The sequence below is a fragment of the Desmodus rotundus genome, chromosome 1 (genome assembly GCF_022682495.2).
Source record: "Desmodus rotundus isolate HL8 chromosome 1, HLdesRot8A.1, whole genome shotgun sequence".
Classification (NCBI taxonomy): Eukaryota; Metazoa; Chordata; class Mammalia; order Chiroptera; family Phyllostomidae; genus Desmodus; species Desmodus rotundus.
This window is the reverse complement of record NC_071387.1, coordinates 26,128,498-26,142,208: the sequence shown is the minus strand read 5'-3', so window position 1 is coordinate 26,142,208 and position 13,711 is coordinate 26,128,498. Positions and strand designations below refer to the sequence as shown.

Sequence of the window (13,711 nt, the reverse complement as noted above, 5' to 3'; positions counted from 1 at the left end):
TGTCAATCAAAATACTGGCACCGGAACGCTGGGAGGATTGACATTGCTGCTCAAGCGCATCTGCACCTGAGGCACTGATTAGAAATACAAGTGAATCATGATCTGCACAAACTCAGGGAGTGTCAGCCACTTTCTTTACACTCAAGATGGTTGTGGGGAAACATTTATTGTGCTTTATAAATTATTCATAATCGAATTTATTTGAAAGCTCAACACCGATGCATTTAAAATATGATTCAATAATATAAAGAGGTATCAACACTGAAGCAAACTTTCAGTGACTTATCTGTTACCGAAAGTGAGGTACCATTTATACAACCAGAGAAATAATTGAAATCTTACCAACCAACCTCGAATAGTGTTCTAACAAAGTAAATGGAAATAACAGGAACTAAACAAGACTACGTTAAGGGTATATAGACTATGAAGAGGAGAGATAAAGGAAGATGATAGCAGTTTTATCAGGATTTTAAAACAAAAATAACACATCTATTACTACTATGCCTCTATTATTACTAAGAAAGTATCTTGTATTTTGCATAACAAAGAAATTAATCAGGCTTCTGTTCATTTGGGTTCAGAGACACAGCTCTATATAGCATGGAGGATGGGGAGAGGGAAATATAGACAACTAAACTCAATGTAAACCTCTTCTTGCCCTGAATTAGTCTAGTTTGCCGCAGTGTATGTAGTGGAAGAGTGAAGATGCTTAACTTTCTCAAGGAAATAAAAGTGTGGACTGCTATGAACTGAAGTGAGGCAGGCTCAGGATTAGTTCCCGAAGGGTCTGGCAACTTTTGGGCATAGAAATGATGGGGAGTTTGTTCATTCCTCTCTCTCATCTCCTTAGTGACCTTGTTCTGGAATTTGCTTCAGCAATTTCTCTCCCCTAAGACCTCTGATCAGCTTACAAATTTCCTTAATACCAGCCACTTTCCTCCTCCGGCTCCTATTCCAAATTTTACTCCTGTTTTTCAGCATAAGTCTGAAGATTTATCGATGCTTAAAGCTTCCACTTCCTCATTTTCCAATTTTCTTATCCAATTAGGATTTCAAACTTACCATAACAACTTTCATTACAGCAATCAACGACCAAATTCCACTGAAATGAAAAGTAGATTTTCACTCAACCTGTGACTCAACCTCTGAACGCCGTTTGACACAATTGTTACCTCCTCTTGAGACACTTCATCCTCCGCGCTTCTCAATCCATACATCTTGTTTTCTTTCTATCTCACCAGTTGTTTCTTCTCAGGGTACCTTTTTCTAAATTTGAGGTGCCCCAGGGCTCTGTCCTTGTCTCTCCTTTTCTTATCTACACTCCAGCCTACTAAATTTAAATACCACGTATCCCTTTTATCTCTAACCTGGACCTTACCTATTCAACTGCCTTCTTGATATCTCCTTTTGGATTCCTGTTAGGCATCCGAAACTTCACAAGCCCAGAGAGATTCACTGTGTTCTTTCCTCTCAGCCCCCACTCCAGACACCCCCTCCAAATCCACTTCCCTTAAAGCCCTCCCAAGTCACCATCATGCACCTCAACTGCTCAGACCAAAGACTAAGACATCAGATTTTAGTCCCCTTTCCCTTCACATCACTCATTAGTCCATTCGTAAGTCCAATTCACTCCGTAATATGTCCACAACTCAATCACTTTCATCATCTCTAGAGTGAGCCTCCATCTGTCACCCGGACTAATGTGACAGCCCCTCACTAGTAGTCTCCCTGCCTCCACAGTACCTGGCTGGCAGTCAGTTTTACACAAAGGAGTCAGAGGGATCTTTTAAAAAAATCTAAATCCGTATCATTCCTTTGCTTAAAACACTTTAATAGCTTTCCTGGGCAATGAAAGCAAATGTAAGCTCTTTACCCTAAGCCCTCAGTGATCTGGCCCTGCTCGCTCACTCCACCTGTGTGGTCTCAAAGCCATTATGCTCCAACCTTGTACTTGCTGCCCCTTCTTCCTCAGAAAGTGGGGATGCTCTCCCCCCAGATGACTGGTTCTATCTCAGCTCAAATTTCTGGGCTTTCCACTGAAAATTAGCGGCCTCCCCACTGCATTATCCACCATGAAATTCATCATTTTCTTCATAGAACAATTTTATATTCTTCAGAGCATTGATCAATAGGAAAATGATCTTATTTGTTTGTTGAATATTTTCTCACTACTAAAATGGAAGTGTCTAGAGGGTCCAGACAGTTGATTCTAACCACATCCTCAGGCCCTGGATGAATGCTTGATGGTGTTGGTTGGCTGACTGACTCACGGACTCAGGATGCCTCTCAATCACATATTAAAATTTATCCTTCTACTGAAAACTTCTAAAGCTCTTTTTGTTTGACTGATAAGACATACATGACAATTATTTTGTGGTGGCTGACCTACAGACATCTATCTTTCTTTGCCATCTCTGGCTCCATCCAAGTCTACTGGGTACTTCTTTTGCTACTTGCACTTCAGTCTCTGTCTTGATGATGTACCTGGGTCCCTAAATTTCTTCACGTAAACATTCACCTCCATTGTGGCTCTATCTCTAGCTTTCTTTCCTGTTTAAACAAATGAAACAAAAAGCAAAGGGTTTCCTTTAAAAGGAGCACAATAATGGCAAGGGACTGTGTTTACTGAGCATTAGACTATTATCACCACATTCAAACAGTTTGCAGTTTTGGCTATTGTCTTAAAACAATGAGACAGTTTAACTATTATAAAATAACTCATTGTCACAACCCTTTACTGAAAAATTGGATAACAGTAAATCAAATCATGTTTCCTAGAATATTCTCATGTAGTATATTTTGATAGAGTAGGGCTAGCCAGTTCATTCATTATAAGTTCATGCAATGTTACAGAGAGGCCCTATTTAATCCTTTGGTGTTCAAAGTCATATTCACTTTCAGACTAACTCAGGTTTCTAGACAATATATTTCATTCAGAAAATATTTGTGTTGTGTTATTATGTGCTGGGTACTGTAACATATATTGGGAATACAATGGGAGTGAACGAAACATGTCATGTGTCTCCATAGAGCTTAGAGTCTTATAAGGGAGAGGTACATACTAATAAAATAAAAATGAATGATAGGTAGTGATTATTGGGTGAATGCTTACTGTGCGCCAGGCAGTGTCTTAAGTGTTTTACAACAATTAACTCATTTAATCCTTACAACAACCTTCTATGTTGTAGGAATTACAACCATCCCCACTTTCCATAGGAAGGCAACACAACTGGTAAGAAGCCAAGATGGGATTCAAAATCAAGCTCAAGAGACATACTTTTAATCACTACATTTTACTCCCTCATAAGACTTGTTTAAAAAAAAAATGAGAGGTATCATTTCAAGGAAGTTCATAATTGTAATGATATTTCTGTGACCCTAACTAAGGTAAAGAGTACAAAGAGAGTACATTCCAGAGTGACCTAGTCTGGGGATCAGGGAAGACTTTTTTAGGGAAGAGGTATTAGAACTGAAATGGGAAGGATTGAATTAATTTTTATTTCATTTCCTCCAACCTGGTTCTGCCCCACCTAATACTAGAACCTTCTTTTCAAAGGAATACAGACGGTCCTCATTGAAAATTTGGTAGTTAATTCTTTTCCCTCACCTTTCCACTTTCCTGCAATATAATCAGTCTCTGCTATTGCTTAACATAATGCAGAGTTAGAACACATAAATATGGGTCAGATGCACATCAAAAACTCTCTGGGTGGCCATGACATGTCTCAGGATAAATGTGAATTCAGGATGAATATGATACCTTCAATAATAACCCTAAGAAGTGAACAATATTAACTCCCATTCTTTTGTGACACATTCTAGCCACTTGTAGATAAAGCTATAGTTTGGAGAGGAAGTATTTAAGCAAATCAGATTATATAATCATGGCACTGGAAGAAATGACATTATAACATTTAATTTATGACATATTATTAAGAAAACATCCTTCCCTGCTCATGGGGCAAAGCACCAAAGCCTAAGAATGTGTTGATAATGGTCATCACAGGTTCCTTTGAAGCAACAGTTCATCTAGTTCCTGGAGAGACCAGGAAACTTCAGTGTGTTTCTTGGTCACAGATTTCATTCTTCACCCAAATCCCTATCTAAAAATATAGAACACTGCACACAGGGGAGACCAAGAGAAGAAAGGAGAATGAATGTATTGCCAAATGACCAAGTCCAAGAGGACTGATCTCTTTTTTTAAAAGTTGCAGATGAAACTCACAGATTTCAGGAAAGAAATCACAGACTTGTAATGAGGCAGGCGACTAAATCAGCAAATGAGAAATGAGACATCCCAATGGCAATTATTCAACAGCTACTGAAATCTGCAAAAGATGCCAGCATTTCCCAGGAGAATAAAGAATCATGATTTTGAAATGTCAACTGTGGAAATAGTACGTTAAAAATGCAGTGCAAAATTTCCCAGCAGTATATTTCATCTTATGGAGTATAGCATTATACACAGTGGTCCACAAACAGCCCCAGGGTTGTAACTGTATCAGCAGAAATGTCTTTAGTGCATTTTCCATGATAATCATTAATCAACTGATCTAGGCACACACTGGCTAGCTTAATTATTATCAGCAGTAATTGTTTATGTCTGATAAGATAAAATCAAAAAATTCAAACCCAAATCCTATATACATCCATTTGCTCTACTTTATGGCTTGCTTGTTGTCTGGTCCTGCATATTTGACACAATCAAGAGAGACCTCCCTTATGGTTGCCCTGGTGATACCTTCTCTATGTGCTTTGAAAGTATCCCTGATTGGCAGCTCCCAGAAATACAAAATAGATATAGATGGGAGTCATCTAATTAAGAAGTAAACTAATTACTAACATATTTATTTCTCAAGTTTAATGAAACATTTCTAACACTACATAATATGCACAGTTTTAAGGTAATATCAAGGCAATTGTCTTCATCCCTAACCGTGATGGACTATCCATCCTAATGGTTTGAAATTAGTAGTGAACTTTTCCTTCTTTCCTGGAATGCACGAAGCTTCTGGGAAAGGGTAATGTCCTTCCCTTCTTCATGTTTAATGTTTCTGATGAGGAGGAGAGTGGAAAGGAGAACAAAGTCATAAGTTGCTCATGCTTCTCTTTTGATAGTTCTTTGGCAAGACTTTCCCTTTAATGCTAACCAGTTGCATCTTGCTGATTATCAGGTAAGGACAAGAGTGTTGGGAACCGCCTTGCCTGGTTTCAGAAGCTGTAATCCTCATGGCTAAGGCTGAGTGAGAGACCTTGGGACCCTAAGTCTAAGGAGACAAAGCTTATCTCCCTGCCAGGAGCCCCACCTCTGCCTCTTTACTTCACCCTGCTTGGCCCCCAGTGCATGACCGGTTAGCCAATGACGGGTAAGATTCTTCAAGGGAGGGACGATCTAAGACAGGCACGGTCATGAGGGAGACCTCAGGGAAGGACTTGGGGGGCTATGGAGAAAGGGAGAGATGGACCCTCACCCCTTGGCTTTGACATAGCCTGAGTCCTCATTCTGTCTGCAGGAAGCCTCCTAATCTCTTGGCTGCCTCACTTCCCTTGCTCCACCTAAGCCTGAAACAATGCCGGAAGTGGGTGCAGCCCTGTGCTGGAAAGGGTGGGTTCCCTGGGGCGATCAGGCCTATGAAAGAATGCATAAAATCCTGTGAAACCTACTTTGCTAATACCCTCAATTTAAATGATAAGGGTCCAAACATGAAATGAATTTGTTTCCCCAAAGTTTTATGGTCCTTTAGCTATGGGACCCTGACTCAAAATAAGCCCTCAGAGTTCTTTGAATGTTATCTATTTGCTTATTACTGCCCAACAATGATTGATGAGCTTTCCATATATTCCTATGCAAATTAAGCCAATAAAAGCCTGGCAAGGCAAGGGTCAACACGCTCTCCCCTTGAGAGAGCGGCTGCGCTGTCCTTTTTCCTCCACAGGACTCGGTAGTCTGTGTGAATTTGTCTCAGCTTAGCCACAATGCCGCGGACACTGCTTGCTGGTGACTGAGCCACAAGAGGGAGTTTCTCAATGCAAAAAGTGGCAGGGGCAGTCCTTGGAGGTGCTGAATAGGTAACAGACTTCAGTGAAAAAGAGAATGGCACCTTCTACCATTTGGATGAAGACTCTAAAATGAGTTCGCCGATGAGAACAAAATATTTTTCATTATAAAGTGTCCTGAGGCCATGTTGCCAGTGATTGACTGCAAATAATAGTTAATAAATAGATCACTAAGTGACTAATGCAATCTCATTTGAGGACTTGTATAGCTAATTGAATTTTATGATTTTTCAGGGATTTAGTATTATTTATTATGGGGAATGGAATGTCCAATGGTGGAGAGACTAGCATCATATGCCTTTTTAATATATTTCAAACAAGATAATGTGATTTTTGTAATGGCTTTATACATAGAACCAATTGAAGCACATTTTGTCCCATTGGCACCAGGGAACTATGTAACTAGGGAACTTAGTATTGCTAAGCCATAGTGGGAGTAGAATGCTCAGCATGAAAAGAGAGATGAGGTACTGTGGCTTAGTCCTCCCACACCCAACAATGAGCTCAAGGTCATAGATAGATATTAATGTGACCTAGGAATTATCTCTATGACACCTGGCATGATAAGGTTCTATTTATATAATGATAATTAATAATGAATAAATCATTTTGTTTTAGAGATACAGAATTAAATTTAATATCTGTTCAAAGCATAAATCTTCAGAAATAATGGAATAATGATTTCTCCTATGCATTTCTAAGGCTAACCTGGCATTTTTATACTGGATGAGTGAGCCTCTGGCTGCAAAATTATACTGTCTCCACTAATGTCTCCTAGACATTTATTAAAAGTCCCCCAAGTAACTATGTGGACTCACACAAAACAATTCTGCAGTAAATTCACAACATGAATATAGAATACATTTCATGAATCTCACATAATAGTAGAAAGCTCAAAATTAAATTTGTAACTGCTGTAAATGTTTTCAAAAGCCTCTGAAAAGGATTCAGAGTGTGGCCTAACACGCAGGCCATGTCGAACGCTCCTGTGATCCTTGGCAATCCACTCACTCTTCCAACAGCGTGCTCCTATTTTCCCAGCCATATCCTGGACTGCAATTCGTATTTTTTTTCTTTTGAAACTGATTCTTCCTAGGAAGATGGATTGCTTAAAATTTCTAGAGGCTAGCTATGAGTAAGGGAAGCTAATAGTAAATATGCTAATACTCATTCAAGGTCAAATACATTTCATAAAATTCTAACAATCTTTTCCATTAAAAAAAACTAAGATTCATTATTTATTCATCTCAACAGCTTCAGATGATGATAACATTTTCAGATGCCAAAGGGGAAATCTAGAGGCAGCTTTAAAGAATCTATCATTTATTGGAACAGAGTACAACTTTCTGCTATTGGGATCTGTGGGAGATCATCCCTGGTTTTGTTTGGGCAGCGGAGCCTGTGATTCAAGTCTTAAGAGAGGAGTCAGGACCTTTGGTTTCTGAGGTTGGTACCATAGCAGCTCACACTCTCACTATCTAAGAAGAAGAATCTCTGAATCTGCAGGGATTTAGATAACAGATGACTGGACTAAAAATCAGAAAATTTAATTTTACTACTTGCTTAGTAAAACTGTATCTGAGGCTCAGGTTCTTTATTGCTTCGTTTGTAACTTGGGGGAGTAATACCTTCCCCTAGAGTTGTTGTAGATTGGTATGTGTGTCTAAGGTTATGTGAACTAAAATTACTTGGTCAATTGTAAAAGCCTCATCAAATGAGAGTTATTGTTTGTATTATACAGATATAAAGAAGGTTCATGCCCTAAACCCAGGATGTAGAGGAAATGAGACACTCTATTGCAACTTCATACTGTACTTATTCCTCTTTTAGTTATGAAACGGTCTGTTAGACAATGTAGGAAGAGTATTTTTTATGGTCTATTGTATCTATGAGGATGTAAATGGCCTTTAAAAAGTGTTGTTTAAATATTGCAAATTTAAACTTATTCTATATACATTGTGTCTCTTTTACCATTACTCTTTTAAGTTGTTTTTCATGGAAATCCTTTGTTTTAGAGAACTCTGAATGAATCCCGGTAATTTGGGAGGCTGGAAAAAGAAACTATAAAGAGATTAGATTTTGTGTATTGGCAATATCAGTCTAGTCTCTTTAAAAAAATGGGTTGATATGTATAGGTAAGTGATAATTGGGAGTGTGGGCAGAATACGGGTGGGTGAGTGGAAACTAAGGAGTTAAGATAATTAATAATCTAGGTCTCAACTATCAAAAAATTTTGAATGATGAATAATAGTGGTTGTGTATTCCAACTAAATTTTCTTTCTTTTTATTAAAAGTAAAGTATTTTATTAAAGAGCAAAAACTTAGAAAAGATGACTTTCATCTCTTGATGTTCAGTGACTTCTTTTTCCCTCTCAAACATTGTTTTATTAGAAACATTTAGACATATTGAATATGGGTAATGAAGTTTGTCTATTTTATTCAACCAAATTTTCTATGTCAGAGAATTCTTGTTATTTTTTTGAGTCTCAAGCATAAATACAAATTAAGACAAAAATTTATTGTTGCATGGAGAATGTCAACATATGTGAAATTTTAGGAATCTTTTGCAGAAGTCAGTGGGTAGGTTAAGGTTTGGCAATGATTAATGCCCCAGATCTATTCTCAAGGGCAATAATTTATTATCTAAATAGAGATTTCTAGTCTGGACATCTGCAGTAAGCTGATACTTTCCAATTTTGACCCTGTTCCATAGATCCATCTTGTAACTCAGAGATTTCTATTTATGGCAAAATTGTACAAATCCAAGTTGCTTTCCTGACGAAGAGGCTACTGAGGAGAGTCAACCTCTAGTGGTGAGGTACCCAAGGGAGGAATTTTGTCAAACAATTACAGTGACATTATGCGGCATAAAGCCAATTGGCAACCAGGCATTGTCCCAGGCCACCTGAAAGACAAAGTAGATGGCCACAGCAAATAATTCACATTAATATATTTTCTTCTAGATTTCATAGTGTCTGATTCAACTATCTGTTTAGTTCAGATGAAATGGAAAATTGCCCAGTCTCCACAGCTCTCAGCTGTTAGGCACACATGCCTAACATACTAAATTAAGTGTTGTGAAATAATAATTTCATTGGTAATAAAACAAAATCGAACAATGTTGAGCAAAGAGACATTAACTACTCATAAATGCATCTCAGAATTAGAAGAAACCATACCACCACTGCCACCCATTATAGGAGGCAGTGTTGTGTAGAGGCTTTAGAGCTCCAAAGACTGAACTTGATTCCTGGCTGTGCCTCTGACTAGTTGAGTGACCTTAAGCAAGTAACCTCTAATCTCACAATAATATGAGGATAAATGTATTAGCTACAAGAGAAAATTTAATAAGAATGAAATGCAATGATGCATGATGCCTAGTGCATAGTAATAGCACAATGAATGCCAGCAATCACTACTACTATTCTTTTCATATCTTGAGTCTCAGATATGGCTATTGTCTGTCAGCTCCAAACCCACCTTGCTCTTCCCTGTTTTGAGATGCTGGAGCTAGTAGTCTACAAGCCACATTTCTGTTTTGTCAGGGGATCCCCCAAAGGAAACTTTGGGGGAGATTGCAAAGCTGAAGGAAGAGGAAGGACTTGCTTCCTCTGGGCTGCTTTCTGGTTGCTTCCTGTGGGTTTTTTGTTTGAGGTTCCTTTCAGCATCACCCCAGCAATGCTTCTTCATCCTGTCAGTGGTTTCTTTCCAGGAAAACAGCCAAATGCAACATTTCTAGCACTTGCAGAACCACCTTATCCTGTTAGTGAGCGGTCTGGATCCGCGTGACTTAGGCCCTCCATGGAGCTCAGAGACACCATTGCCAGCTGAACTGTGCTCCTTTTTCTCAGATGTCTGAGTTTGGGCTGCACAGAGCTTTTCCTCTAAGCTCCTAAGTGTTAATGTTCCAGCATCTTCCTCTCAATTCTCAGTTCCAGGGGTGGTAACTGCTTCCAGGATTTGCCGTCTTCACACCATACAGTTCTCTTAAAATCCTTCCAGTTATCTGACTAACCACTGTGTACCTAGTTAATTATTCATTACGTTCACTTTTCTCTCCTTAAAAATATCTGGTGTGGTTTCTATTTCCTGAGTGGCACTCACTGACACATTTGCTGTCTGACAGTTTATTGAATCACCTGGACAGCTTAGAAAGACCTTGGTTTTGAGCTAAACTTCCCTCCTAGTAACTATCACACTTGGGGGCCATGTGAACCACACAGAACTACTCCCTTCCTGCACTTCCCTAGCTTAACCAGTACTAGCATGTTTCAAACCAGTTACTGCTCTGAAGTCACAGAACGAGGTGGGACAAGAGATGAGGTAGACAAGGCAGCCAGTAGGAAACAGCATGAAGGCATGGATGGGAATGAAATGATTGATTGCCTGTTCAGACTGAAATTACAGTGATGGATCACCATGCAAAGACTTATCCATAAAATTCCAATAAAACTCAGGAACTGATCTGATGCAGCATTCTACAGCTTCCCACTAAAGTATCAAATGAGACATAAAATAGGAAAGCCCACAACCCTAAAAAATCTGTTACTCACAATCAATTTATTGCTGGAACGGAAGGGTAGTGGACAAACTGCAAGCTGGGAGAATCAGAAGATATGTAATGTTGATAATTGTGTCTGGAACTAAACGTAGCTAATATTTCTTGAATAGGTAATATATATCAGCCATTTTAACATTTTTTTCTGTAAATTATTTCATTTAATCTTCCTTAAAACTCAGTGAAATAGACCCTATTTTCCATATCCTATAGATGAAGAAACTAAGGCATGAGAGGGTAAGTAGTCCACCAGTAACACTTTAGCTAGCAAGCGGCAGGGATGGGGTTTACACTCAGTCAATCTGGGTCCTCTGGCTTTTCGCTCCTATGACTATCATCCCTCTCCTTCTGCCCCTTCTTTCAGTGAGAAGCGTCACCGTGGCCCTTCTACTCCATGGGTTCTACTTTTTGAAGCAGTCAGAATAACATTCAATCACTTCACTCCTCTGATCAGTATTCTTATTCCTAAATGTAGATAAAAACTGCATCTCCAAGAGGAGTGTGTATGGGAGAGGTTTAATTATCACAAGAAAAGCATCATAGAAGGTAGCAGAATCAGAAATCACCCCAGTAGACATGCAAACCAATAGCAGCGTTCTTCGTTTTTCAAGTCCTTCATTCAGCAGAGATCAGTATATCGAACTTTCGGTTAAGATCAGTGATTCTCAGCCAAGTGGGAACGACAGAAACACCTGGGAAATCTTACATACACAAGCCTACATCTCCTAAGATTCTGAGCCAGGAGGTCTAGGATGGAGCCTAGGTGTGTATCTTGAAAAGGCTGCCTAGGCTGAGGGACTGATTAAGAGCTACTGGTTCATATTATCAGAAAGCAGCACAGCAGGTGAGGAGCAGATTCCAGCTTGGTACAGCAGAGTAGCACCACAAGCTTGGTGACAGCTAAAGATTTGGATTCGGAGGCGATATGCTGAGCGACTTCGTGTCCAGCTGTATTTTTTAGAAGGAGATTCAGCGAGAACATAAGGGAATTCAAAGTAAGGTAATTAGTAATCTAAGCAGCCTGTTTGTTGGTAAACAGAAGCATTAGATAGATTTCTTATTATTCTAGAATAAGAACTCCTTCACACACACCCCAAACAAACAAACAAACAAAACACGGGCCCTATAGAAATGCTGTAGAACAGGCAAAGGAAAGGAAAGACATTCAGAAAATGATTTATTTTAGAGGCCAACGGAAAATTAGAAAAAACCCCACAAAGACACTGACATTTAAACAATAAACAAGATAACATGACTTTTATGAAATATGAGTAATTCACAGGAGGAGGACATGTTGAGATGAACAATAATAGGATCAAATGAAAAAGAATAGTGTTACCTGGAAAGAAACAGGAAAACTAAAAATTCAATAATAGATTTCAAATATGCTTGGGAAGCATAAAAGGCAAAATAAACACTGCAAAATAGTGAATTAGGGATACGGAAGACAAACTTAGAAAGTCTTTCGGGATAGAGAACCAAAGCATCAGGATCTGTGAATAATGAGAAAGAATGGTCAGGGTGGCCGTGTGTCTCCGTCTGTTCTCAGACGGTTCCTGTTTTATGTCTACTGTCCTGTGTAATCACTGACTGCTCCCCTTTCCACTTTTAAAACTGTCCTGGCTTGGATATAAACTGTTTGGTCACCTAAATGTGGGAGATAACTTTAAGAATTATGGCGTACTTAAGAAAGAAACCAGAACCACAGGAACAGAAGGACTAATCAAAGACAGATCTGAAGAAAAACTGTTTAAAAAATACTCAGTTTGATGGACTCACCTCATTCTGAGCAAACTCAATAAAAATGAACTGCACTTAGACACACCTGTCAAAATGTTTTAATAGAAAAACTGTCAAGCATTTGGGAAGAAAGGAAAAAACGTAAACTTCAAAGGGATAAGTATAAATATTATGGGTTTCTCATTTCCGCTACATTAAATGCTCAAAGACAATAAAGTGATATCAAACTGAATTTGTGCGGGAAAGAATTTTATGCCTTGTCAGTCTTTAATTTGTAAGAAAAATAATGAAGACATGCTGAGATATACAAGGGGGTAGAAAATATACCTCATAAGACATAGATCCCTGGAAATACTCTAATTAATTAGCATGCATTTTCCCCTTCCAGAAATCTGTGCTAAGGAAATAATCTACAAAGTGAACAAGGAGTCTGTAAACAAAGACATTTATTGTGGAACATTTTATGACAAAAACTGTAAAAAGAACTTAAATGTCAACATTCTAGGTACATCCAAAGAGCTTGAGATAATATTCAGTTAACAAAATAATGGTGACAGGCAGTGCACGGCCACTACTGGTCAGCAGAGCAGCTGGAAGGGAGACAGCTAAGGTCAAGGACATGCAGGGTGAAGCAGGGCTGCACTTGGACGAGATGAATAAGCTTGGGGCGCTGGACCCAGAGGTCATCCAGCAGACTGTGGAGCTCAAAGAAGAGTGCAAGGACTTTGGGGACAAAACTGGCCAAATTCAGAAAATAGTTGGTGGTTCAGTTGAGGTTGCTGATCAACTTGCAAAAGAAGCAGAAAATGAGAAGATGAAGGTCATTGGTGCTCAGAACTTGTTCAAATCTATAGCAAAGCAGAGAGAAGAAGCCCAATAGCAGCAACTCCAAGCACTGATAGCAGGGGAAAAAAAAATGCAGCTTGAAAGGTATTGGGTTGAATACGAAACTTTGTGTAGAGTAGAAACAGAACAAAATGAATTTATTGACCAATTTATTTTTTTTAGAAATCAATTGAAATTTTCATTTTATAGCAGGAGGGCAATAAAAAAAACAACAAAAAAAAACCTTACAAAAAATCCTCTGTACCATTCCAGTGACTGTGACTAATGACCCAGGCAGGTCATGTGAGATGGTGGGTCTGGAATGCAGCATCTCTAAAGGCTGTCACGCAAGTCTCGGGAGTTGTTTCGGATGGAAGTGCAGGTCTGGGACCACCCAGAGACCACAGTGGACCGGGTTCTCACATCTTGCATTCTTAGTCTGAACTAAGCAGTCTGTAAACTTTGATCCATTTTTCTTTTTTTAACTTCACAAAGCTTTGGAAGAAAAAGCAATGAAGTATTATTTTCAAA

General features: G+C 38.9%; 1 protein-coding gene and 1 pseudogene across 2 annotated transcripts in view; one reads left to right on the top strand and one right to left on the bottom strand.

Annotated features, from left to right (window-relative positions):
- Positions 1-13,711, bottom strand: part of GRIN3A (glutamate ionotropic receptor NMDA type subunit 3A) — a 147,528-nt gene that overhangs the window by 113,539 nt on the left and 20,278 nt on the right. The window lies entirely within an intron of this gene.
- On the top strand, positions 12,903-13,466 carry LOC112304336 (intraflagellar transport protein 20 homolog pseudogene; annotated as a pseudogene).